Below are 24,841 nucleotides of genomic sequence, written 5' to 3'. Positions count from 1 at the left end.
TGAGAACGTGGCTGCTCAAATATTTGGCCATCTGTACATACGATCTCCTCATGACCCACTTCAACATGAGCTGGCGAGAGGCCAGAATGTGCGAATGGAAACGTGAACAGCTCTTCCAAGTGTCCAAGTGTGGGATCATTAATGTCCGAGGACGTGTACTCAGCCTTGTGGTAGGAAGGAGGATCAGGTTCTGAAATGTGCGGTGCAGTATCACGGCTACTGACACTTGACCGTGTGGAAGACAGAGTGTTTGTGGTGGTGCCAATCTGACTGGAAGCATTATCCGGTATCCAACTAACAACCTGTTGACACTGGTCTTGGTTCAAGAGCGGTGTACTGCTGCGGTCCCCAAGAATTTGGGACAGGACGTGCGAGCGACTAGATGTGGCCCTTTGTTGTGGCAAAATTAGAGCTTGCCCACGACCTCGGCCTCTGCCTGCACCACCATCACGTCCACTTCCTTGTTCCTTGCCAACGCCCTTGCGCATTTTGCAATGCTGTGCTGACGTGTATTCACTAGACTTGGGCGTTATATCAAAGTTTGTGCAAATCGTGCACCTGTACGCTGCCACCGACAGGCACACACGTGCGGTTTTTAAATGCAAGCACGGACGCACTAAGAACCTAACACAGGTTTTAGGAGAAAAAATTAATGACGAGAACTCTGACACTATCAGCCACTGCTGACTGACGTGTATTAACACTTGTGCGTTATATAATAGTTTGGTAAAAACGCACACAAGTGCACCTGTACGCTGCCACCGACAGGCACACACGTGCGGTTTTTAAATGCAAGCACGGACGCACTAGGAACCTAACACAGGTTTTAGGAGAAAAAATTTATGACGAGAACTCTGACACTATCAGCCACTGCTGACTGACGTGTATTATACACTATACTTGTGCGTTATATAATAGTTTGGTAAAAACGCACACAAGTGCACCTGTACGCTGCCACCGACAGGCACACACGTGCGGTTTTTAAATGCAAGCACGGACGCACTAAGAACCTAACACAGGTTTTAGGAGAAAAAATTAATGACGAGAACTCTGACACTATCAGCCACTGCTGACTGACGTGTATTATACACTACACTTGTGCATTATATAATAGTTTGGTAAAAACGCACACAAGTGCACCTGTACGCTGCCACCGACAGGCACACACGTGCGGTTTTTAAATGCAAGCACGGACGCACTAGGAACCTAACACAGGTTTTAGGAGAAAAAATTTATGACGAGAACTCTGACACTATCAGCCACTGCTGACTGACGTGTATTATACACTACACTTGTGCGTTATATAATAGTTTGGTAAAAACGCACACAAGTGCACCTGTACGCTGCCACCGACAGGCACACACGTGCGGTTTTTAAATGCAAGCACGGACGCACTAAGAACCTAACACAGGTTTTAGGAGAAAAAATTTATGACGAGAACTCTGACACTATCAGCCACTGCTGACTGACGTGTATTATACACTACACTTGTGCGTTATATAATAGTTTGGTAAAAACGCACACAAGTGCACCTGTACGCTGCCACCGACAGGCACACACGTGCGGTTTTTAAATGCAAGCACGGACGCACTAAGAACCTAACACAGGTTTTAGGAGAAAAAATTTATGACGAGAACTCTGACACTATCAGCCACTGCTGACTGACGTGTATTATACACTACACTTGTGCGTTATATAATAGTTTGGTAAAAACGCACACAAGTGCACCTGTACGCTGCCACCGACAGGCACACACGTGCGGTTTTTAAATGCAAGCACGGACGCACTAAGAACCTAACAGGTTTTTAGGAGCGACAATTGCTGAGAAGTCTGACACTATCAGGACTGTTTTAGACTGTGTACACCAGCCCCAGATATGATGAAGGCTGGTATACGGTCACCACTAGGAATGGCTATATACCCTGCCTGCCTGCCTGCCTGCCTGTATACTGCTACAATAGTCCTGACAAGGACTCTTTTGGCCACTAGCCTGTATTCCAACCTGGCTATACCCTGCCTGTATACAGCAACAATAGTCCTGAGAAGGACTCTGCTACTGTACTCCGACCTGGCTATACCCTGCCTGCCTGTATACAACTAGAATAGTCCTGAGAAGGACTTTTGGTCACACTGTTTGCAGCCCTGCTACGGAAATAGCTATAAAGGGCCGCAAACCTTTCCCTGAAGCAGCGTCACTCTCCCTGCACTGACTGTCTGGATAGCTGTGAGCAGAGCACAGCGCGCCCGCCGGTATAAAGGCTCGGTCACGCTGTCCAGGCCGGCCAATCACTGCAATTCCACAACTAACAGGGCTGTGGCATTGCAGTGGTCTGCCAGCCAATCCCTGCATGAGGGCTGGCTCTCAAAAGAGCGCCAACATGCAGAAATGAAGACCACGAGTACAGCACGAGTATCGCGAGATTACTCGGTCCCCGCCGAGTAGACCGAGTACAGTGATACTCGTGCGAGTACCGAGTAGTAACAAGCATGCTCGCTCATCACTAGCTATTATCCCTGTTTCTGTAGTGCAGTATTTTGGCCAGGACAGGTCACATTTGGTGTCCAGGAGGCAGGGGGCAGGTGGGAACCCTATGGACTCTTTCCACCGCATATAGAGGGGTGAGATGCTCAGATAGAATTTTACTTTTCAGCCATTCCTCAAAAAAAATTCAAAGTAACGAAAATCCATCGGATCACAGGCAGATGAAATAAAATCTTTCCTTTATTTTCATCGCTTTAAAAATGGATAGACAGCATCCACAAGGCACAGTTCATCCAACGCGTTTCGACATAACGCAGTGACGTATATTCTTATTCATGGATATATAACAACTAGTACAATACCTCTATATATAATACAAGCAGTCTTCCCTTTTGCTAGGGATCCAACCCACAATCAATTAGTTGATTACATCATTAATTACTCTACATGTGTTGGATACCTGCAGCAGGGAAATAGAGAAAGAACACTATAAGGTTTAAAAACATGCAAAAGAGAAAAAAAAAAAAAAATTAAAAAATAATTCTTTTTTCATATAAAAACAGTTCCATATGAATAATAATTTTTCTCAGTCAGTCCTAGTTAGAGTTGAGCGCGGTTCGCGGTTCGCGGTTCTCCAGTTCTAGGCTCGAGTGATTTTGGGGGCTGTTCGAGATCTAACTAGAACTCGAGCTTTTTGCAAAAGCTCGATAGTTCTAGATACGTTCGAGAACGGTTCTAGCAGCAAAAAGCAGGGCTTTTTACAGCTACAGTGTGCAAGAGCCATCGCTGGCAGCCTGCCAGAAGCTGGTAACCAAGATAAACATCGGGTATCCAAGCAAAGCGCTTTGGTTAGTAACCCGATGTTTATCCTAGTTACGTGCAGGAAGCCCACACTTCCCCGCTCAGCTCGCTCCGCCCCCTCCTGCCCGCGGCATGTACACACATACACACACACATACACACACACACACACACACACACACACACACACACACATGGTCCCGCTCGGCTTACCTGCGGTGATGAAGTCCCGCCATCCCGACCTCAGCGCTGTCACTGTCCTCCATGGCCGCCGCTTGTCACATCACCTCTCGCTTCCGACCCGAGACTGACTAGCGGTGACGTCACGGGCCTCTCGCGATACTTGGTGTGAAGGCGGCGGTCATTGAACTCAGTGACAGGGGCTGTCAGTGTGCTGGAGATCAGCGCAGGTAATGTACCTCGCTGACAGCAGCACTTGTCATGCCCTGCAGTGACCTAGGCTGACCCATTGATGTTAGCTCAGGTCACTGCACTGCTCTCTCAGCCAATGGGGAACATTCTGCTCTTCATTGACTGGGACAGTGTGGATCGTCATGGCAACCCCTTGGATTACACCAGACCTGGATTTGTTTTTCATTCTAATAAATTGGTTAAAGAGGGAATGTTTTGGGGAGTGTTTTTTCAAATAAAAATGTGTTTGTCGTCTATTTTTTTTATTACTGACTGGGTTGGTGATGTCGGGTATCTGATAGACGCCTGACCTCACCAACCCCAGGGCTTGATCCTAGGTGACATTACACATCTGGTATTAACCCCATATATTACCCCGTTTGCCACCGCACCAGGGCGCGGGATGAGCTGGGGCGAAGCACCAGGATTGGCGCATCTAATGGATGCGCCACTTCTGGGGCGGCTGCGGCCTGCTATTTTTAGGCTGGGGAGAGTCCAATAACCATGGAGCTCCCTAGTCTGAGAATATCAGGCCCCAGCTGTCTGCTTTACCTTGGCTGGTGATCCAATTTTGGGGGACCCCTACGTGTTTTTTTTTTTAATTATTTATTTAATTTAAAATAACAGCGTGGGGTGCCCTCAGTTTTGGATTACCAGCCAAGGTGAGGTTGCCAGCTGTGGTCTGCAGGCTGCAGCCGTCTGCTTTACCCTAGCTGGCTACAAAACTAGGGGGAACCCTACGTCATTTTTTTTTTCATTTTTTTGGCTAAATACAAAGCTAAGCACCCCTTAGTGCCACATGAAAGGCACCAAAGGGTGCTCCACTTTTTCTCCACTTTTTCTCCATTTTTTTCTCCACTTTTTCTCCACTTTTTCTCCCCTTTTTCTCCATTTTTTCTCCACTTTTTCTCCATTTGTTCTCCACTTTTTCTACATTTTTTTCTCCACTTTTTCTCCACTTTTTCTCCACTTCTCCACTTCTCCATTTTTTCTCCATTTTTTCTCCACTTTTTCTCCACTTTTTCTCCACTTTTTCTCCACTTTTTCTCCACTTTTTCTCCACTTTTTCTCCACTTTTTCTCCACTTTTTCTCCACTTTTTCTCCACTTTTTTTCTCCACTTTTTTTCTCCACTTTTTTTCTCCACTTTTTCTCCACTTTTTCTCCATTTTTTTCTCCACTTTTTCTCCACTTTTTCTCCACTATTTCTCCACTTTTTCTCCACTTTTTCTCCACTTTTTCTCCACTTATTCTCCACTTATTCTCCACTTTTTTTCTCCACCTTTTTTTCTCCACTTTTTCGCCATTTTTTTCTCCATTTTTTCTCCACTTTTTCTCCACTTTTTCTCCACTTTTTCTCCGTTCTTTTTCTATGGTCGGTCTACCCATTAGCTCTGCCTTGCATACTGTAGCTCTACACCTACTGCACATGTTACTTTATGATTGACATCTCTTTCATACCAGAGCTGTCTAAGCCTACTCTGACCCCATATTTGTCATTACTATATTGTCCTTGTACTGTATTATGACATTTGTATCATGTGTTTCATTTCTTGCTGTGTTGCAATTTTTTTGCTGCATCCCAATTGTACCTCTACATTGTTCGAGTTTATGTTATTGTTCTCTCACTCTTATGTGATACTGATTATTGTCATTTTTCATGATTACATGCAGATAAGTCCAATCTGACGAAGGCTCAGGCCGAAACGTCATTTGTAACTTGTTTTGGACAAAAACATATATGCTTATGAAAATTTTTTTTTTCTTAATACGAACCAATAAAGAGTGATTTTGCATTACTATCCGTTGTGACTTACTGACTTAGTCTGGGAGATTTAGAGTGCCGAGGTTACTCACTAATTTTATCTATTATTACCTCTGAGCACCTATATACCAGTGAGCAGAGCTTCCTATACAGTAGTTCTCCTGATTAGGCATGCCCTTACCTCATGAGCAGGGCATTGCAGCTTTGGTAGCAACCATTACGACATGGACTCTGCTGCTGTGGACCCGAGAAGAGTGAGTGCAGATTCATTGCACCCACACTCCTCACATGAAGGGTCCGCATTCCTAGAAAATGGGGGATACGTTCCCTGAGTGTCTCCCCCCCATATTCTAGACGGTCCAGAGTCGTCGTGGGACCCCTTTATTTTTTTTCTTACAATAAATTGGTGAAAGAGGAAATGTTTTGGGGACTGTTTTTTCAAATAAATTTCTTTTGTCGATTTTTTTTTTTTTTGTTAGTACTGACAGTTTATAATGTTGGGTATCTAATAGACGCCATGACATCACAAACTGCTGCGCTTGATCTCAGGTGACTTTACAGCTAGTATCAACCCGATTTATTACCCCGTTTGCCACTGCACCAGGGCACGGGATGAGCTGGGGTGAAGCGCCAGGATTGGCGCATCTAGTGGATGCGCCACGTCTGGGGTGCCTGCGGCCTGCTATTTTTAGGCTGTGAAGGCCCAATAACTATGGACCTTCCCACCCTGAAAATACCAGACCACAGCTGTCCGCTTTACCTTGGCTGGTGATCCAATTTGGGGGGGACCCTACTTTTATTGTGTAATTATTAATATTTATAAAATAATTATAAAAAAGAGCCTGAGGGGACCTCCACATTGGATCCCCAACCACGGTAAAGCTGCCAGCTGTGGTCTGCAGGCTACAGCCGTCTGCTTTACCCTAGCTGGCTATCAAAAATGGGGGGACCCAACGTCTTTTTTTTTTTTAACTATTTTTTAAATAGAAAAAATGAATGGGCTTCCCTGTATTTTGATTGCCAACCAAGGTAACGGCAGGCAGATGGGGGTGGCAACCCATAGCTGTCTGCTTTATCTGCGCTGAGAATCAAAAATACCGCGGAGCGCTACGTCATTTTTTTAAAGATTTATTTTTACAGCACTGTGATGTCCAGCAATCAAAATACAGGGAAGCCCATTTTATTTTTAGTTATTTAAATAAATAATTAAAAAAAATATATATGGGCTCCCGCTGCATTTTTTGTATTGCTAGCTAAGGGTAATCCAAGCAGCTACTGGCTGCTAACCCCCACTGCTTGGTGTTACCTTCACTGGCAATGGAAAATCCAGGGAAGCATTTTTTATTCTTTTTGCCAAAAAACTACAAAAAAAGGACGTGAGCTTCGCCATATTTTTGTATGCTAGCCAGGTATAGCAGGCAGGTGCTGGAAGAGTTGGATACAGCGCCAGAAGATGGCGCTTCTATGAAAATGCCATTTTCTGAGGCGGCTGCAGACTGCAATTCGCAGCAGTGGGGCCCAGAAAGCTCAGGCCAACCTGTGCTGCGGATTCCAATCCCCAGCTGCCTAGTTGTACCTGGCTGGACACAAAAATGGGTTGAAGCCTACGTCATTTGTTTTCTAATTATTTCATGAAATTCATGAAATAATAAAAAAAGGGCTTCCCTTCATTTTTGGTTCCCAGCCGGGTACAAATAGGCAACTGGGGGTTGGGGGCAGCCGTACCTGCCTGCTGTACCTGGCTAGCATACAAAAATATGGCGAAGCCCACATAATTTTTTCAGGGGGCAAAAAACTTCTGCATACAGTCCTGGATGGAGTAGGCTGAGCCTTGTAGTTCTGCAGCTGCTGTCTGTCTGTATGGAGAAGAGCAGACAGCAGCTGCAGAACTACAAGGCTCAGCATACTCCATCCAGGACTGTATGCAGAATTTTTTTGCCCACCAAAAAAATGACGTGGGCTTCGCCATATTTTTGTATGCTAGCCAGGTACAGCAGGCAGCCACGGGCTGCCTCCAACCCCCAGTTGCCTATTTGTACCCGGCTGGGAACCAAAAATATAGGGAAGCCCGTTTTTTTTAATTATTTCACTTATTTCATGAAATAATTAAAAAACAAATGACGTAAGCTTCGCCCCATTTTTGTGTCCAGCCGGGTACAACTAGGCAGCTGGGGATTGGAATCCGCAGCACAGGTTAGCCCGAGGTTTCTGGGCGCCTCTGCTGCGGATTTAAGTCCGCAGCCGTCCCAGAAAATGGCGCTCTCATAGAAGCGCCATCATCTGGCGCTGTATCCAACTCTTCCAACAGCCCTGGAGCCGGGTGGCTTGTTGGGTAATCATGAGTTAATACTGGCTTTGTTTTACTAGCCAGTATTAAGCCAGAGATTCTTAATGTCAGGCACGTTTGACCCGGCCATTAAGAATCTCCAATAAAGGGTTAAAAAAAACACCACACAGAGAAAAAATACTTTAATAGAAATAAATACACAGACACATTAGAGACTCCATGTTTATTACCCCCTGTCACCCCTCCACGATCCTGGTCTTCTGTCTTCTTTCTTTCTAGTGTAGTAGTAGTGACGATTGTACTGAGGAAGAGGTTCACCAGCTCATCACTTGGGGCTGGGGAACCTCATCCTCACTACAATCCTCACTAGTGTAGTAGTAGTGACGATTGTAGTGAGGAAGGATGAGGTTCACCAGCTCATCACTTGGGGCTGGGGAACCTCATCCTCACTACAATGCTCACTACAATCGGGAAGCAGCGTGCAGCCTTTACTCCGTGAGTGATCAGTGCTGGCTGTCAGCGGTAACAGCGGTAACGCTGACAGACGCGTTACCATAGCAATGGTGCTCTCGGAGCCGCGGTTAGCGGTGACGTCACCGCTAACTGCGTTGCTATGGCAACGGTGATCTCCGTTAATGACCGGCTGTGTCAGCCGGTCCCTAACGGAACGGGGAGTCGACCGTGTGCTAGTGCATGTCGCCGGTACACGGCGATACACATATGTGCACCGTGTACCGGAGAGATGCACTCGCAGGTCCTACATGACGCGTCATAGTCATGTGACCAGTCTGTAGCCAATGAGATAATAGCCACGTGACTGGTCACATGGCTATTTTGACGTCACGATAGGTCCTGCATCTCTGCTGGCAGTGCCGGTTGCCGGGAGGATTCAGCGATCATCGGATGGAATAGCGGCAGGAGACAGAGTGCAGAAGGGATCGCGGGGACCGGTAAGTGTTATGGCAATGTTTATTAACTGTTTGTGTACATTTATCATGCATTTTTATGTGTTTGTGATTGCCTCCCATTATAGCCTATTGGTTTGAGTTCGGTTTGTCGAACGTTCGACGAGCCAAACTCGAACGGGACCTCCGTTCGGCGAACCGACCTCGAGCCGAACCGGGACCGGTTCGCTCATCTCTAGTCCTAGTATAACTTTTTGCATTTACTGGGCTCCTCCGTGCTCCTGCTTTTGTATAGACTTTGGACTTTTAAGGAAATTATAAGCAGAAGGAGAACACAATTATTGTGATGGACGACCATTCTAACAGGCTGAACCTTTTGGCCAGAATTTTTAACCATGAAACACAGGAAGACAGCACGAATACTACTGAACAAGATAATGACAGTATCTCTACATTATTCAAATCACTTGAAATGTTAAAAAATAGAGAAATGAAGCTCTGGTGGAATTCCACCACTTTGCAATCGTATGTGGACAAAAGCATGATCCCTAGAGGGTTAAGATTGAATAAAACTGCTACTTCTTCTTACCCTGATGCCTTTACATCTGAATGGAACAGTGTGTTGTCAGCATGCTCTATAAAATTAATAGAACTTTTAAAACGTTATGACCGAATCGAAATGGAACAAGTGTATAAAGATATCTCTGAAACCAAAGAAAAAATTGATAATTTTGGACCCACAGATGAAATGAATAAATTGAAAGATAAGATGGATTTAAATATAAAAAAATTGGAAGAAAAAAATAGTAGAAATTAAGAAACGAAAATTTGAAAGAGATTTAAAAGATTATGAGAGCAATAATGTTTATTCATGGAAGTTATTCCGTCCAAAAAAATCCATTCTAAAATATCATGGACAAGGAAAAAGAAGGGTAAGCTTCTCAGAGGCTTCTTTAACCACTTCAGGAGATTCTGCTGAAGAGAGCACAGATTTCAGAGATGCCTCCTATGATAACAACTTCCCACCTCTTGCACTGAACTATCGCACAAAAAACGCAAGAGGAGGGCGGGGAGGAAACATGGGGGGAATAAAAAGTTCACCGAGACTAAAGAAGAACACTTAACCTGTCCTGTGATAAATTTGTCTTGTCAGATTCTTAGCCAGGAGCAAATTGAGGTTTTATATAGAGGGTTAGGCTTCTCACCGGATAAAAAATTTGATGTGTTTCAAAGGATTTTTAGATATAAACAAATTGGCCAGAAGCCTCACCCTCAGATGCCACTTCAGTAAAAATAATGACAATGATAATAGGAATGGTATTACAGCTGGTCCTGATTCTACTGTTAATATGCATGTTACTGATAATGCAACTGATACTACTATTAATACTCATGTTACTGATAATTCAACTGATGCTATATGTGAACCTGCTTTTTGTGATGTCATACAAACTATTAATGATACTGGTGTTTCTGCACATGAAGATATATATGATTTTCAAGAGCTGACACATCTGTGCTCTCTGAGACAATTAGAATCAGAAAATATTGACTGCAAGGTCACGCTAAATACATTTTTTCCTAAACCTAATCCAAAGTTTTATCCGTTAAAGTCACGGCCTGTAGTTCTGGACCAATTCCAGGATCTCATTGAAAAGCAGCTCCTTGAATTGGATCTTAGATCCAGTAATAAATGCAGTAATCTGAATGTCTCTGAGAGGAGAGCGGTGGATGCATTAAAAGAAAATAAAAATCTAATTGTAAGATCTGCTGACAAGGGAGGAGGGGTAGTGGTTCTGGATGTGGAGCTATATTTACAAGAAAACCAGAAAATGTTAAATAATAGCGATATATATATATACCTCTACATGAAGATCCCACCCCAGACTTCAAAGTAGGTTTATTGAAATTACTTGAGGAGGGTGTTCACCTAGGAGTGATTGATGAGGATTTACTAAAATATCTATATGTGGAACATCCCATTGTGCCAATATATCATGCATTACCAAAAATCCACAAAAATAAATTCCCTCCACCATTTAGACCGATCATTGCAGGAATCGGATCAATAACTGAAAAGTTGGGAGCTTGGGTGAATTTTTACCTACAACCTTTGGTTCAAGATCTGCCTGGCTATATTCGTGACACTAAAGCGGTAATCAATGGTATGAGCAATGTGGCATGGCAGAAAGATTATATATGGTTAACCTGCGATATAGAGAGCCTTTATCCCTCTCTCCCGCATAATATCATATTGAATAGTTTGACATATTTTTTACAGAAATATAGTTCATATACTCCAGAAATTAAAGAGTTTTTATTCTTATCAACAGAATTTTTACTCAAACATAATTTTTTTGAGTTTAATAAAAAATTCTTTTTACAGAGACAGGGAGTTAGCATGGGGGGGGGGAATTTTTCCCCCTCATTAGCTAACCTGGTAGTCGCAGTCTGGGAAGAAAATCATATTTTCTGTGAGTCAAATCCATTTAAAGACAATATAATAATTTACGGTCGTTACATAGACGATTTGATAATTATATGGAGAGAGGGAGTTTTTCAGCCAGAACAATTTATCACATATATGAATAATAATATATATAATCTAAAATTTACATCTAATACTCATAAATCCAAAATTAATTTTCTAGATATTAAACTGATAGGCCAAGTGTATAATGGTTCAATTGAGATTAGTCCATATAGAAAGCCAACTGATAACTCCATCCTACATGCCAGCTCCTGCCACCCTCCGCATGTGGTAGGTAATATTCCCACAGGTGAACTAATCAGAATTCGTAGAAATTGTAGTGACAATATAAATTTCATTAAGCAAAAAGATATAGTTTTTAATAGACTTCAGAATAGGGGTTATCCTAGGTGGACTATGGATAAAGCAGAAAAATTCATTGAGAACACAAATAGACAGGATTTATTGGCGGATAATGAAAGAAAAAACTCTAATAAACGAAATTCATATACAACTTCATCAATAGTTTTTACTACAAAATTTAGTCCTCAATATAAAGACATAATCAAAATTATAAAAAAATATATCCCACTTTTGAATCAAAACCCAATTTTAGCTACTACACTTAAAGAAAATTCTATTAAATTTGTCCCTAAACGGGCTACAACATTGGGAAATATTTTTTGTCCAAGTCATTACAAAAACCCTACTAGTCTTAACAATACCTGGCTCACACAAAGAGAGGCTTTTTTTAGGTGTGGTCACTACCCATGCAAAGTATGCCAGTATGTAGTGAAGGGAGATTCCTTTAGTTCCTTTTCTACTAAAACTTGCTATCAAATTAATAAATATATGAATTGCAATAGTGAAGGGGTCATATATTTGATTGACTGCATTGTTTGCTGTAAACAATATGTGGGTTGAACGATAGGGCCACTAAAAAAATCGGATTAGGCGCCATATTTCTGACATGAACAAACTAAATTTGTGCGGCTCTTCTGCGGTTACTAAACATTTTGCGATGTGTCATGGTGGTAATTTGAAAGGTTTCCGTTTTAGAGCCATAGAATAAATTAGAGAGGGGGGGAGATTTCCAGAGGAAAGTTTTTAACTGTGAATTCTTCTGGATATTTAAATTAAATACTAGGACTCCTGCAGGGCTCAACATACGCCAAGATATGATCATGCAATATAACTGACTGAGAAAAATTATTATTCATATGGAACTGTTTTTACATGAAAAGAGAATTATTTTTTAATTATTTTTTTTTCTCTTTTGCATGTTTTTAAACCTAATAGTGTTCTTTCTCTATTTCCCTGCTGCAGGTATCCAACACATGTAGAGTAATTAATGATGAATCAACTTATTGATTGTGGGTTGGATCCCTAGCAAAAGGGAAGACTGCTTGTATTATATATAGAGGTATTGTACTAGTTGTTATATATCCATGAATAAGAATATATGACACTGCGTTATGTCGAAACGCGTTGGATGAACTGTGCCTTGTGGATGCTGTCTATCCATTTTTAAAGCGATGAAAATAAAAGGAAAGTTTTTAATTCATCTGCTTGTGATCCGCTGGATTTTCGTTACTTTGTATCTGCTATTATCCCCTTGTGCCTGGGATTTCCGTTCAGGATCAGCTGGTCTTCTCCTCAGACTTACACACCAGAGCGGTGAGCTGGAACACATTTTTTTTCAAAAAAAATTCAGTTGGGGATTTACCTTTCACTTTCTCTGGGATGCCAATTAATCTCAGGTTATTATGTCTCGATCTATTTTCCAGGTCATCCATTTTTGCTAGGAGTGCTGCTATTTGCTGTGCTGCACGCTGCCCGTCTCTGTCAGATCCTACCATGCGGTCCTCCATGATACTGACTCTCTGCTCAACTTTTCCTGTTCTCTCTTTCACTTCATGAAGCTTGTGCCGCATGGATGCCATGTCTTCTCTGAGGCTCCCCAGCTGCTGGGTCACCTCAGTAATAGATGCTCTGCATAGCATTACTGCTGTGAGGATGTCTCTCAGTGTGGGCTCTTCAGGGATATTCTGTGTGCCTGTGAGCTCCCATAACTGTGCTGCCTGAGATCTGTGATCGGTCTCTCCCATGCAGGCCTGAGCTCCATCAGCTCCCTCGCTGCTCTCACCCCTCCCCCCTCCTTCACTCAGCACCATGCTGCCTGCAAGTCCCGGATTCATCTGCAGCTCACCTCTCACTGTCTCTCCATGATAACCACCATTCTGCTGCCTGGCAAAACGCTCCAGCCATGTTGCAGCCTGTCTTCTGATCTCCTCAGCGTCTGCACCATTATCTTTTCTCTGCTCCATGGCGCCCATGGCACCATCTTGATTCTGCTTCTCCACTTCTCCCACTGGCTTTTTCATCCCTCTCCTTGTCATATCGGTGCCAGTAGGTACTGAAATCAGGTCGGGGGGGGGAGGGGCAGAGGGTTGTCCAGCTGCAGCCTGTAACTTCTGAGATGAGGGAAATAGGAAAAATGATCCGGCACTGATTCTCCTTTTAAGATAAAATCTCCAAAGTCTTTATTAGAAATATTAAAAACATCGTGAAGGCCGAGTATGAATCTTTACATGGAAACTTAAACTTAACAGACGGATCCTAGGCACCCACAAGGTCCAGCAGTCTGGGCAACAGGTGAGCTGAAGAATTTTCTTTCCTTCATCTGATTTGTAACTTCTGAGAGAGTGTTTTTGGGCTTCTTCCCTAGGGATTTCCTAGATGCTTGGCAGGAGCTACAGGATCTGCTTCCACTCACATACTGAGCTAGGCCACGCCCCCAAAGAAAAAATACTTTAATAGAAATAAATACACAGACACACTTAGAGATTCCATGTTTATTACTCCCTCTCACCTCTCCACGATCCTGGTGTTCTGTCTTCTTTCTCCTTCAACCCATGCAGCTCTGCTACATGAGACAGCACAGGGGAGGAAGACGCTCCTCCTCCCCCGTGCAGTCTAATCACTCAATGAGTGAACAGAGGCTGCGGGTTGGTAAGCGGTGATGTCACTGCTGCCACTATTGCAATAGTAACCTGACAGGTGGGTTACTATAGCAACGGTGATCTCTGATCACCTGATTCCTGGCGCCGCTATTCACCGGCTGTGGCATCCAGCCCCTGCATGTGGGCTGATTCTGTAAAGAGCGCCGACATGCAGGAGCAGGGAGCCAAGCATGTGCCCGAGTATCTCGCCTGTACTCGCCGAGTATACTGAGTACGAAGATGCTCGGGCAAGCACCGCATACTGGCGACATGCACTGACAGGACCTAGCATGACGTCATAGCCATGTGACCAGTCTGTAGCCAATGAGATAATACACACGCAACTGGTCACATGCTATGACATCACAGAAAGGTCCTATCATCAGTGCTGGTTACCGGGAGGACACAGCGATGATCGGATGGAGAAGCGGCAGGAGACAGAGTTTGCAGGACGTGTTGCGGGACCTGTAAGTATAATGGCAATGTTTATTATTAACTGTATGTCTGTATGTCTATATGTATAAGGTGATTGTATGTGTTTGTGTTTGCCTGCCATTGTTTTCAATGGGGTTCGAAGGTGTTCGTCGAACGTTCGACGAACACATCCGCCATTCAACGAACCAAACTGGAACACTAGGGAGGTGGCTCATCTCTAATCCTGAGAGTAAAAGCAATTGCTTTGTCCATTTGCACCACCTGTCTATAAAAAGAAGCAAGCAGGGCATCTGCATCCAAAGACGATGATTTTTTTTAATCAACTGTGGTTTCACAAGCTGTTGGTTGCCAGCATCTCCTTTTTCTCCTAGCCTAAATATGTTAAGGTCACTTGGACATTATTAATGAGGTGTGTGTGTGTGTGTGTGTGTTTAATTGCTCAAGACAGGTTGAATACAGTCCTAGGAAACCTCATAGTGTTACATGTGTCATATCCAGGCAGTTGGAGTTTTTTCAGTTTTGAGATTCGCAGCAAATGTTAAAATTTTTGGAGAAATATTCTTGAAAGCTGGCAAATTCGAATTAAAAAAATTTGCTTATCTCTAGTTATAATATTTGTTAACTTTAGTTGACCTAATGTTTATTTTAATATAAAGGAATTTTCTGTTAAAATAATTTTTACATAAACTAAATATTTTATCTCCAGGAAAGGAAATGAAGATAGGATTGTTGGAGTTCTGACCTTTGGGACTGCAACTGATTATGCAAATATGGCTCCTAGTAGTCCTCTGAGTCAATGGATTGGTATTTCCCATGCATAGTCCTCTACTTACTTAGATAGGATTAGGGATATTACTTTTGCCTCTGTCACTGTATTTCCTTCAATTAATCTAAACCCTATATCTGACACTTCTGGTTACAAACTCAATCTCACAAGTGTGCAAGTCTGCAAGTCTTGGTCAAAATATAAACACAAACAGTAAAACTGGAAGTTCATACCACTCAAGAAAAGAGTACAAACAATTTATTGACTGACCGAAGTTCATTTAAAATTAGAGTCTGACTTCAGAAATTTACAGGACTGTCCACGTGCTAAGTAGGACATGTTCAGCACAGGCCTCATGCTAAGTAGGACATGTATAGGACTGTCCACATGCTGAGTAGGACATGTACAGGATAGTCCACGTGCTGAGTAGGACATCTACAGGACTGTCCACATGCTCGATAGGACATTTACTACAGGTTGGAACAAACTATGATCTTAAACTATTAAGTGAGTGCACAATCCAGTGGACGCTATGTGATTGATAACTGATTACAACCTTTGCTGTGTTGGAAAGTAATTTTTATATTAATCTTCTGTATGCTGTTTTTGTGCTGAGGGCCAATGTTTGATGTCATGCCTACTCTCCCCAGCCTGTGATTGACAGTTTTAAACCCCATTTCCCTGCTAATAGGCCTCTTTTCATTTTAACTAAGCCTATGCATTAGCCTCACACTGCTGTCAGTTGGCTGTGGTATGATTGCCTGCTTACTGTATGCTTACCATAACAGTACCACTGCAGTTATAGTGGTACAATAATTAAGAAAACCAGCACACATAAGCACTATCAATGGTGGACTGACTCTCGCCATCATCCTGCCAACAATACCAATACCATTTTGCAGACTAGGCAAATTAACTATATTTTGTATTACATGACCTGTAAAAAGAGTCTTGACAAACTAAAAGTAGTCTCATAATTTGGTATTTGTGACCCTGAAAATTTTTTCTATCAGGCAATCATTGTAAAAGGCCTAATTTCAGGTGCGGTGAAACATATTTCATTTACAGAAAAAAAACATTACTAGCGTACTTAAAATGTTTTATCAGATATTCGTAACATTATTGTTTCAGAGTTTAAAACAGACACATAGGTGTACATGGGTGACGCCATGGGCAAGCCAGGGGTCACAGGTCATCACACCACCACACCCTACATCCCAGTTAGGAACACCAAAGCTAAACTAAAATCCTTGTTGCCTTCCTCCAGAGGCTGATGTTCACACCAGGGGGTGGGCCAGGTGGTTGGCTCCACCCACCGAGGAGTTCACAGCTCTGGAGGCGGGAAGTACCGGGCAGATTAGCTCAGGGGGAGCTTGAGTAAACAACTAAGTGAAAGTGAAGTAGTAGTGAAGTGGTAAAGGAGGAGGAGGAGAAGTTGAAGGAAGGTGAAAGGTGACAGAAAGAAAGCCTGAGAGAATCCAGCTGTGTGCAGGACAGGGTCAGCAAGGTCAGCAACGGCGGTGACTGTCTGGAGGGGGACCGTTTGGAGGTTCCTGGAAGGACCGCGGACGGGTAGTGGCCCGGCGGTCTGGAGCAGTGTACCAAAGGACAGTCAGCACCAGGGCAGGGGCCTCTCGGACCCCGGCAAGGCTAGGAGTCGCCATAATTTGCCGAATCCGTTAGTGAAGGGGACGTAGATCCCCCAACAACCAAGTCCCGATTGAAGGCAACAGCCCAACCATTGTAGCAGAAGCACCGCCACCGCCAGGGCACCAGTTTCTCAGGGTCAGCGCCTGCGGGCAAAGAGTAGAGCTCCTCCGGTCCAGCTTGAAGCCGGGGAGCGGTTTACCGGTGGGGACCCATCGCTACCAACACAGAAACAAAGGTGCAAGGAAAAGGGACATCACCGTCACCTACTGGGAGTGCAAGTGCAGCCGTCCGTGGGAACCGTCTTTCCAGCCATGTGGTTTACCGTAAAACTGTGTCAACGTCTCAGGCTGAGTGAGTACCACAGTGCTGCAAGGCACAGCGCTGCCCCCGCGTCCCTGCGCCCACCAGGCCCTGCATCTCCCATCTCATCACCGGGCCCCGGGATCACCAACCCCTACCCACGGAGGGGCAAACAACACCTGGCTGCTCCGCATCACCATCCCCGGGATCCCCATATTGAGCAGCGGTGGTGAAATCACCACAACCGTGGGTGGCGTCACGGACAATAAACAATCCCCACACCCAACAACCCCTTTCACTCACGGGCGAGGAGTGCCGCTCGAGAACCCCCGGGATCCGGCCTACAGCTCGAGCCACCACTGAGCAGCAACCGCCGGACCCGAGCAGAAGGGGGTGAGCATAGTGTGCTGACACCCTCCTCCCCGCCCGCGACAACTTGGCGTCACGAACAGGATCTTACCGCTCTGCCGTTTGGTAGAGGTGCGTCTTGTTACCGCTGGAGGTATCCGGCTGAAAAATTTCAGAAGTCGCCATCTTTGGCGCGAAAAGTTCCCGCTCGAGCGTCTTCTCGAGTAGCAGAGGCGCGAAGGCCAAAACCCCGCCCCGAGAGAGGAGTGGCCGGAAAGAGCTAAGGGGGACGTGATGGCGGCTGGCTGCATGTAGCTGCAGCTATAAAAGCAGGGACGCCAGGACTCTGCAGACATACTGGGTTCCTGGAAGGCACGATTGCCAAGATGTACAACTCAACTCCCAACGAGGAAGCCCCCGCGCCCGGCACGGCGACGTGGTTGAGGGATCGGACTGTCCCGCTGAGTAATCGTCTGCAGGCCCATATGCAACTCCTCCTGGAGGAGTGGGAGACCGACATGGCGGATGTGGTGGCTGCTATGTGGAGACACGAGGCAGAAGAGGATTTGGGGGAGCGGGTAAGCGACCCACGCCCTTGTGTTCCTAAGGGATCGGCCGTTGGAGCTGAGGGGCCCGGCCGGCTTCCGCTCACCCTGCCTCTCTCCCCGCTACCCGTGATAGTTGCTGCCGCCCCGCCATTAGGCCCGCTACCTGCCCAACCGGTAGCGATACCCTGCCCAGCCGCTCCGGCGGACCAGCCGGCTGCAGACGTCCAAGACGGTCCTGAAGTGCACCAAGGGGAACCACTAGAACCGCGGCCTCTTAACAGCGTGGTGCCCGAAGTCCCCGTAAAGACTGTACCAGATCCTGAGCCCGGGACCGTGGCCTGGATGCAGGTCCGGGTGATTCAGTTCCACCAGCGTCAGCAGGAACAAATCCTCCGGATGATGGAGCAGTGGACCAACGAGGTGGAGATGCTGATTACCACTACCCTGATGTACGACAGGGGAATAGATGTAGTAGAACCGACTGGTGACCCACGTCCCTATGTCCTACCTGGGCCGGCCGCTGCGGCTGAGGGGCCCGGCCTAGCCTCGGCCTATGCATCGCCCTTGCCGTTACTTATGGGGCGCCTCAGTATAAGCTCGCCTACTCTGCTGCTCCATGCTACCGCAGAAGGGGCTGAAGTGTTGGATGCTGAAGACCAGGAGGCTGCGGCAGCTGGCGGCCACCCGCCTGACGCAGGAACAAGAGATGACGACCCCTGCCCCAGCTCCGGGTCCGCTGTTGCAGTTGAAGGAGCAAGTGAGCGTTTCCACTGTGTAGGAGCCCCAGAGGTCGTCCATGCCCCGTGTACCGGTGGAAATGGGTACCGGGTGCCCCTGTCACCGCGGGTATGTCAATGCATGTTGGATATGCTGGTGGAGGGGGATGGAGCTGCGTCAGCTGAATATCCGGAATAAGGGCAACGGATGCCCGCTGCAGCAGTCCCCTTTGGGACCACCCCTGAGTTGTTTTTGTGTTTGAAAAGTTTAAAGTGATGATAAGCATGATGATACCGAGTACTTCACCTGATTGTCTGCTTGATTTGCAACCGGCCGGAGCCGGCACCGTTGTCCCCGTGGGGACCGTTTAACAAGTTTGCATGGGAACTATCCATGGACAAGCCCGTGAACTTGCAGGGCAACCACAAACGTTAAGTGGCTTGTAAATAAGTTGTTTGCCGTTACCGTTTCCGCAATGCCGCCTCCAGAGAGGCAGGTTGGAGGGAGGGCCCTCAGCGGAGCAGGCTGGGGCCCAGCCACCAAAGGAACCGGTGGCTACACTCTGGAGGGGAAGGACATATCCCGCTCGGGTACCGTGTGCTGGACTGTGGGTCAAGGGGTGCTGCCTGGGCTTTAGGGGCAGCATCAGGGCCAGGTTGCTTGGGTGGGAGAGAGCGGAAACCGTAACCGTAAACCGTTATGCAACGTTTAAGAAATGTGCCTCCCGTTATGGGAAGAGTTATTAAAAATGTATATATGTTACTGTTTACAATGTTATATTTTGCAGAAAAATAAAACCGGTGTTGGACGGGCAGCCCGCGGACGGTCTGCATTTTGCTAAGGGGGAATGTGACGCCCTGGGCAAGCCAGGGGTCACAGGTCATCACACCACCACACCCTACATCCCAGTTAGGAACACCAAAGCTAAACTAAAATCCTTGTTGCCTTCCTCCAGAGGCTGATGTTCACACCAGGGGGTGGGCCAGGCGGTTGGCTCCGCCCACCGAGGTGTTCACAGCTCTGGAGGCGGGAAGTACCGGGCAGATTAGCCCAGGCAGGGCTCGAGTGAAGATTAGCTCAGGGGGAGCTTGAGTAAACAACTAAGTGAAAGTGAAGTAGTAGTGAAGTGGTAAAGGAGGCGGAGGAGAAGTTGAAGGAAGGTGAAAGGTGACAGAAAGAAAGCCTGAAGAGAATCCAGCTGTGTGCAGGACAGGGTCAGCAAGGTCAGCAACGGCGGTGACTGTCTGGAGGGGGACCGTTTGGAGGTTCCTGGAAGGACCGTGGACGGGTAGTGGCCCGGCGGTCTGGAGCAGTGTACCAAAGGACAGTCAGCACAAGGGCAGGGGCCTCTCGGACCCCGGCAAGGCTAGGAGTCGCCATAATTTGCCGAATCCGTTAGTGAAGGGGACGTAGATCCCCCAACAACCAAGTCCCGATTGAAGGCAACAGCCCAACCATTGTAGCAGAAGCACCGCCACCGCCAGGGTACCAGTTTCTCAGGGCCAGCGCCTGCGGGCAAAGAGTAGAGCTCCTCCGGTCCAGCTTGAAGCCAGGGAGCGGGTTACCGGTGGGGACCCATCGCTACCAACACAGAAACAAAGGTGCAAGGAAAAGGGACATCACCGTCACCTACTGGGAGAGCAAGTGCAGCCGTCCATGGGAACCGTCTTTCCAGCCGTGTGGTTTACCGTAAAACTGTGTCAACGTCTCAGGCTGAGTGAGTACCACAGTGCCGCAAGGCACAGCGCTGCCCCCGCGTCCCTGCGCCCACCAGGCCCTGCATCTCCCATCTCATCACCGGGCCCCGGGATCCCCAACCCCTACCCACGGAGGGGCAACACAACACCTGGCTGCTCCGCATCACCATCCCCGGGATCCCCATATTGAGCAGCGGTGGTGAAATCACCACAACCGTGGGTGGCGTCACGGACAATAAACAATCCCCACACCCAACAACCCCTTTCACTCACGGGCGAGGAGTGCCGCTCGAGAACCCCCGGGATCCGGCCTACAGCTCGAGCCACCACTGAGCAGCAACCGCCGGACCCGAGCAGAAGGGGGTGAGCGTAGTGGGCTGACACCCTCCTCCCCGCCCGTGACACATGCAGTAAGCAATCCTCATGGTAGAAAATAATTACTAACAGCAAAAGCATAGTTATGCTAGCACCCCTCTATTTATGCCTTTTCCATGGTTCCAGCGAGTATTGGATGTAAAGATTGCTCATACAGTAGTTATCTAGCTGCTGCATTAGATTTGAGGCCTCATACATGCAGATGTCACCACCAAGGCCACTTATGTTTGCAGCAGTCAGGTGAGTTATGAATGGGACTTATTATGTCCAGTACAGGTGAGGACCACAGGAGCATCTTTCCTGTAGTGACAGAGAATTAGGGCACATGCGCACGTAACTGCTGAATATTCTGCAGCGATTTAACAGCACATGTGCGCGTCAAATCGCTGCAGAAACATTGCATAATGGATACAGTTTTTTGGTACAAAAAAAAGCCGATTTCATGCGCTATGGGCCACAGTGGGAGCTGCATCCATAGCGCACGGAATAATTGACATGCTCATTTTATGAAAACACGGATTTGGGTAAAAATGTTAGCACCCAAATCGCTGCGTCCATAAAAGCACCGTGCGCACGTGTCATGCACAATCTAGATAGATGACGCAGGACGCTTGCATTTACGCTGCAGTGCTATACGCAGTGTAAATGCATGCAATTGCGCAACGTGCGCACGAGCCCTTAAAGGGCCAAGTAATGCTTATTTCTGTATTTTAGATTTTCCCTTACGCATTGCAAAATATTAATAAAATATTGCAAAATTATTTTAACGAAAATACATTACTGAAAAATGGAATATATCTTTTTAATTTCAGACTTTTAAGTAGCAGCTTCAAATAATTGTAAAAGTTAATTGCAAATCAGTTTATATAATGCTGTATATTATATAATAAAATATAGAGTGAAACTGTTCGTACTAATTTGTCAAACATGTGTGTAATTATATATTGGAACAAAAGAAATGAACAATAGAATACAAATATTAACAATCACAACAAGGTCTTACATTTATAAATCATTCTAAATTTATACGCAGCAACACATCATTTAGATATACTTGCTCTGTCGCCCTGTAAATGTTGCCAGTCTATGAAGTAACAAAACACAAACATTTACATTGCAAAAGAAAAACTATGTAGAATACATTAGATGAGCTTTAAATAAATCATGAAATAGAATTTAGTGGAGACAAATTCAATTTAATAATGTACAAAATAGCAAGAGAAATAAGTATTTGCAATTATTTTATAAGTTGTGTTTAAAAATTCACACTTTATGCACCATTGACCTTGAGAATTACTTCAATCAATTGATCTGTAGCAATTTTAAAGCACTACCATATGTTTCATGAAAGTAGATAATCCAAATGAATGTGCTCTGGCTCATTATCCAGTATAATTACCTCTGTTTGCAGAGCTGGATAAGAGGAAGACTTTTATCCCATCTTGCTTCACAAATAGGAAGCAATCTTAGACATAATTAAACTATAAGTACATAAGACATGACAGTCATCAGATATTTGTTACCTGTACATTTTCTCACCTTTCAGCTGATCAATTGCCTCTATATGACTTGTCCTGCTGCTGTCTGTTGCTCAAAGTGGTTTCAATCTACAGTATCTTTCTATGCGTACATTCTGGTTCTCTGCCAATATTACGGACTTACTCAACAGCATTTGCCAAAGAGCTAAAGGGATGTTGTGTCTCAGTTCCAATTTCATGACATGTTAACCATTACATAGCCAGTTTTGGAAATATACTGTATCTAAAATATGAATTTGGAAAATCTGAAGAATATGAAATAAAGTCTGTTTATTCATTCAAGAAGAGGAGGTGAATGCAAAGGTAAAATATTGGAGTCAACAAGTCGACACATCACAACTAGGGATGAGCGAATGTATTCGCCGCTATTTGGTATCCGACGGCTAATGGGGTATTCAAGCTATTCGCTAGACGACGAATAAAACTGTATCCACTCCGATACTTTCATTTTAGTTTCTGACTTCCTGGCGCCTGTTTTCCAGCCAATGAACACATCTGATGTTGCTTGCCCTCACAATAATGCCACATCCATCTTTGTTGTGGTGTTACTGGGATTGCACAGAGTCATAGGGGCTATATAAGCCAGCGGCCATTTTGTGAACATGCAGTTATAGGGTGGTGGTGTAGATAGACTGTATTGTGTGCGGGAGAGTGTTCTTAGATCCAACTAATAAATAGTCCTTGTAAGGGCTGGAGACAGTGTCCAGTAGCTGCTAGCAGCTCCATAAATTGCCAGGCTGCAAATCTGTGAATGCAGAACCAGCTATAGGGCCAGTGACAGTGCAGTGCCTTGTAGGTGACAGCACTCCTGCTGCAAACTCTTAAATAGTCCTTCTAAGGACTAAATCCACTAGACAGTAGCTGCCAGCAGCTCCATAAATTGCTAGGCTGCAAAACAGTGAATGTGGATCCAGCTATAAAGGCCAATGTTAGTGCAGTGCTTTGCTAGGTGAGAGCGATGCATCTTTAAACAAAAAAAAAAAAAAATCCTCTTATTAGTTCTGCATACGGTCTGTTAGTGCAGGGTCTGATATAGGGAGATCTTTTTCACAGGCAGGAAAAGATTTAAAGCTGTCCTGACATCTGCTTCTAATTAATCAACAATCCCAGAAAAAAGGTTCAAAAATTGACAAAACAACGGGTTCAGGTATTGTGCAGTGCCTGTCAGCCACCATCTCAATTCATACCAGCACAGTTGCATCCTTGTGTTGGCTTCATAGCGTACATAAACTCAATAGTACCCTACTGCTTAAAAAAATAGTGTTTAAAAAAAAAAAAATATAGGGTCAGTGTTAATGCATTGCTTTGTTAAGTGAGAGCTTTTCCTGCTTTAAACCCCCTCCCCCCCCCAAAAAAAAAAAATCCTCTTATTAGTGCTGCATACGGTCTGTTAGTGGAGTGTATGATATAGGGAAATATTTTTCACAGGCAGGGAGAGCTTTAAAGCTGTCCTGACATTTGCTACTTATTAATCAACAATCCCAGCACTGCTACATCCCTTGTGTCTGTTCTACTAGGGATAGGTAGTGCAAATTCCTAAAGAAAGGTTCAAAAATTGACAAAACAACGGGTTCAGGTATTGTGCAGTGCCTGTTAGCCACCATCTCAATTCATACCAGCACAGTTGCGTCCTTGTGTTGGCTTCATAGCGTACATAAACTCAATAGTACCCTACTGCTTAAAAAAATAGTGTGTTTAAAAAAAAAAAGAAAAATAGGGTCAGTGTTAATGCATTGCTTTGTTAAGTGAGAGCTTTTCCTGCTTTAAACCCCCTCCCCCCCCAAAAAAAATCCTCTTATTAGTGCTACATACGGTCTGTTAGTGGAGTGTATGATATAGGGAAATATTTTTCACAGGCAGGGAGAGCTTTAAAGCTGTCCTGACATTTGCTACTTATTAATCAACAATCTCAGCACAGCTACATCCCTTGTGTCTGTTCTACTAGGGATAGGTATTGCAAATTCCTAAAAAAGGTCCAAAAATGTCCAAAACAACGGGTTCAGATTTAGTGTAGTGTCTGTCAGCCACCACCTCAATTCATACCAGCACAATTACGCCCTTGTGTTGGCTTTGTAGCGTACATAAACTCCATAGCACCCTACTGCTAAAAAAAAATAGTGTAAGTTTAAAAAAAAAAAACAATTGCTGTCACGGCCTTTAGTTCTGCCTAAAGCCAAATACCATAATATATAGAATCCTGGTGGTGGCTTTATATCCTACAGACATACTACATACATACATACTGGCCTGCTGCTAGTAGAACACAGTGTCAGTGTTACAAATTTTTAATTAATAGTTGGTGTCAGTGGCTCTACTTCTCCCTAAAACCAAATACCATGAAGGGA

General features: G+C 45.0%; 1 long non-coding RNA gene across 1 annotated transcript in view; it reads right to left on the bottom strand.

The window, feature by feature from the left end:
* LOC142256505 (uncharacterized) overlaps positions 1–22,547 on the bottom strand; it is a 537,718-nt gene extending 515,171 nt beyond the window's left edge. The window contains exon 1 of the long non-coding RNA XR_012727533.1: positions 22,498–22,547. This is a non-coding gene — a long non-coding RNA (uncharacterized LOC142256505). The remainder of the gene's footprint in view (positions 1–22,497) is intronic.
* Positions 22,548–24,841: the final 2,294 nt, after the last annotated feature.

This window comes from Anomaloglossus baeobatrachus, chromosome 11 (assembly GCF_048569485.1).
Source record: "Anomaloglossus baeobatrachus isolate aAnoBae1 chromosome 11, aAnoBae1.hap1, whole genome shotgun sequence".
Taxonomy (NCBI): domain Eukaryota; kingdom Metazoa; phylum Chordata; class Amphibia; order Anura; family Aromobatidae; genus Anomaloglossus; species Anomaloglossus baeobatrachus.
The sequence above is the reverse complement of the archived record's forward strand: the minus strand, read 5'-3'. Positions and strand labels throughout refer to the sequence as shown.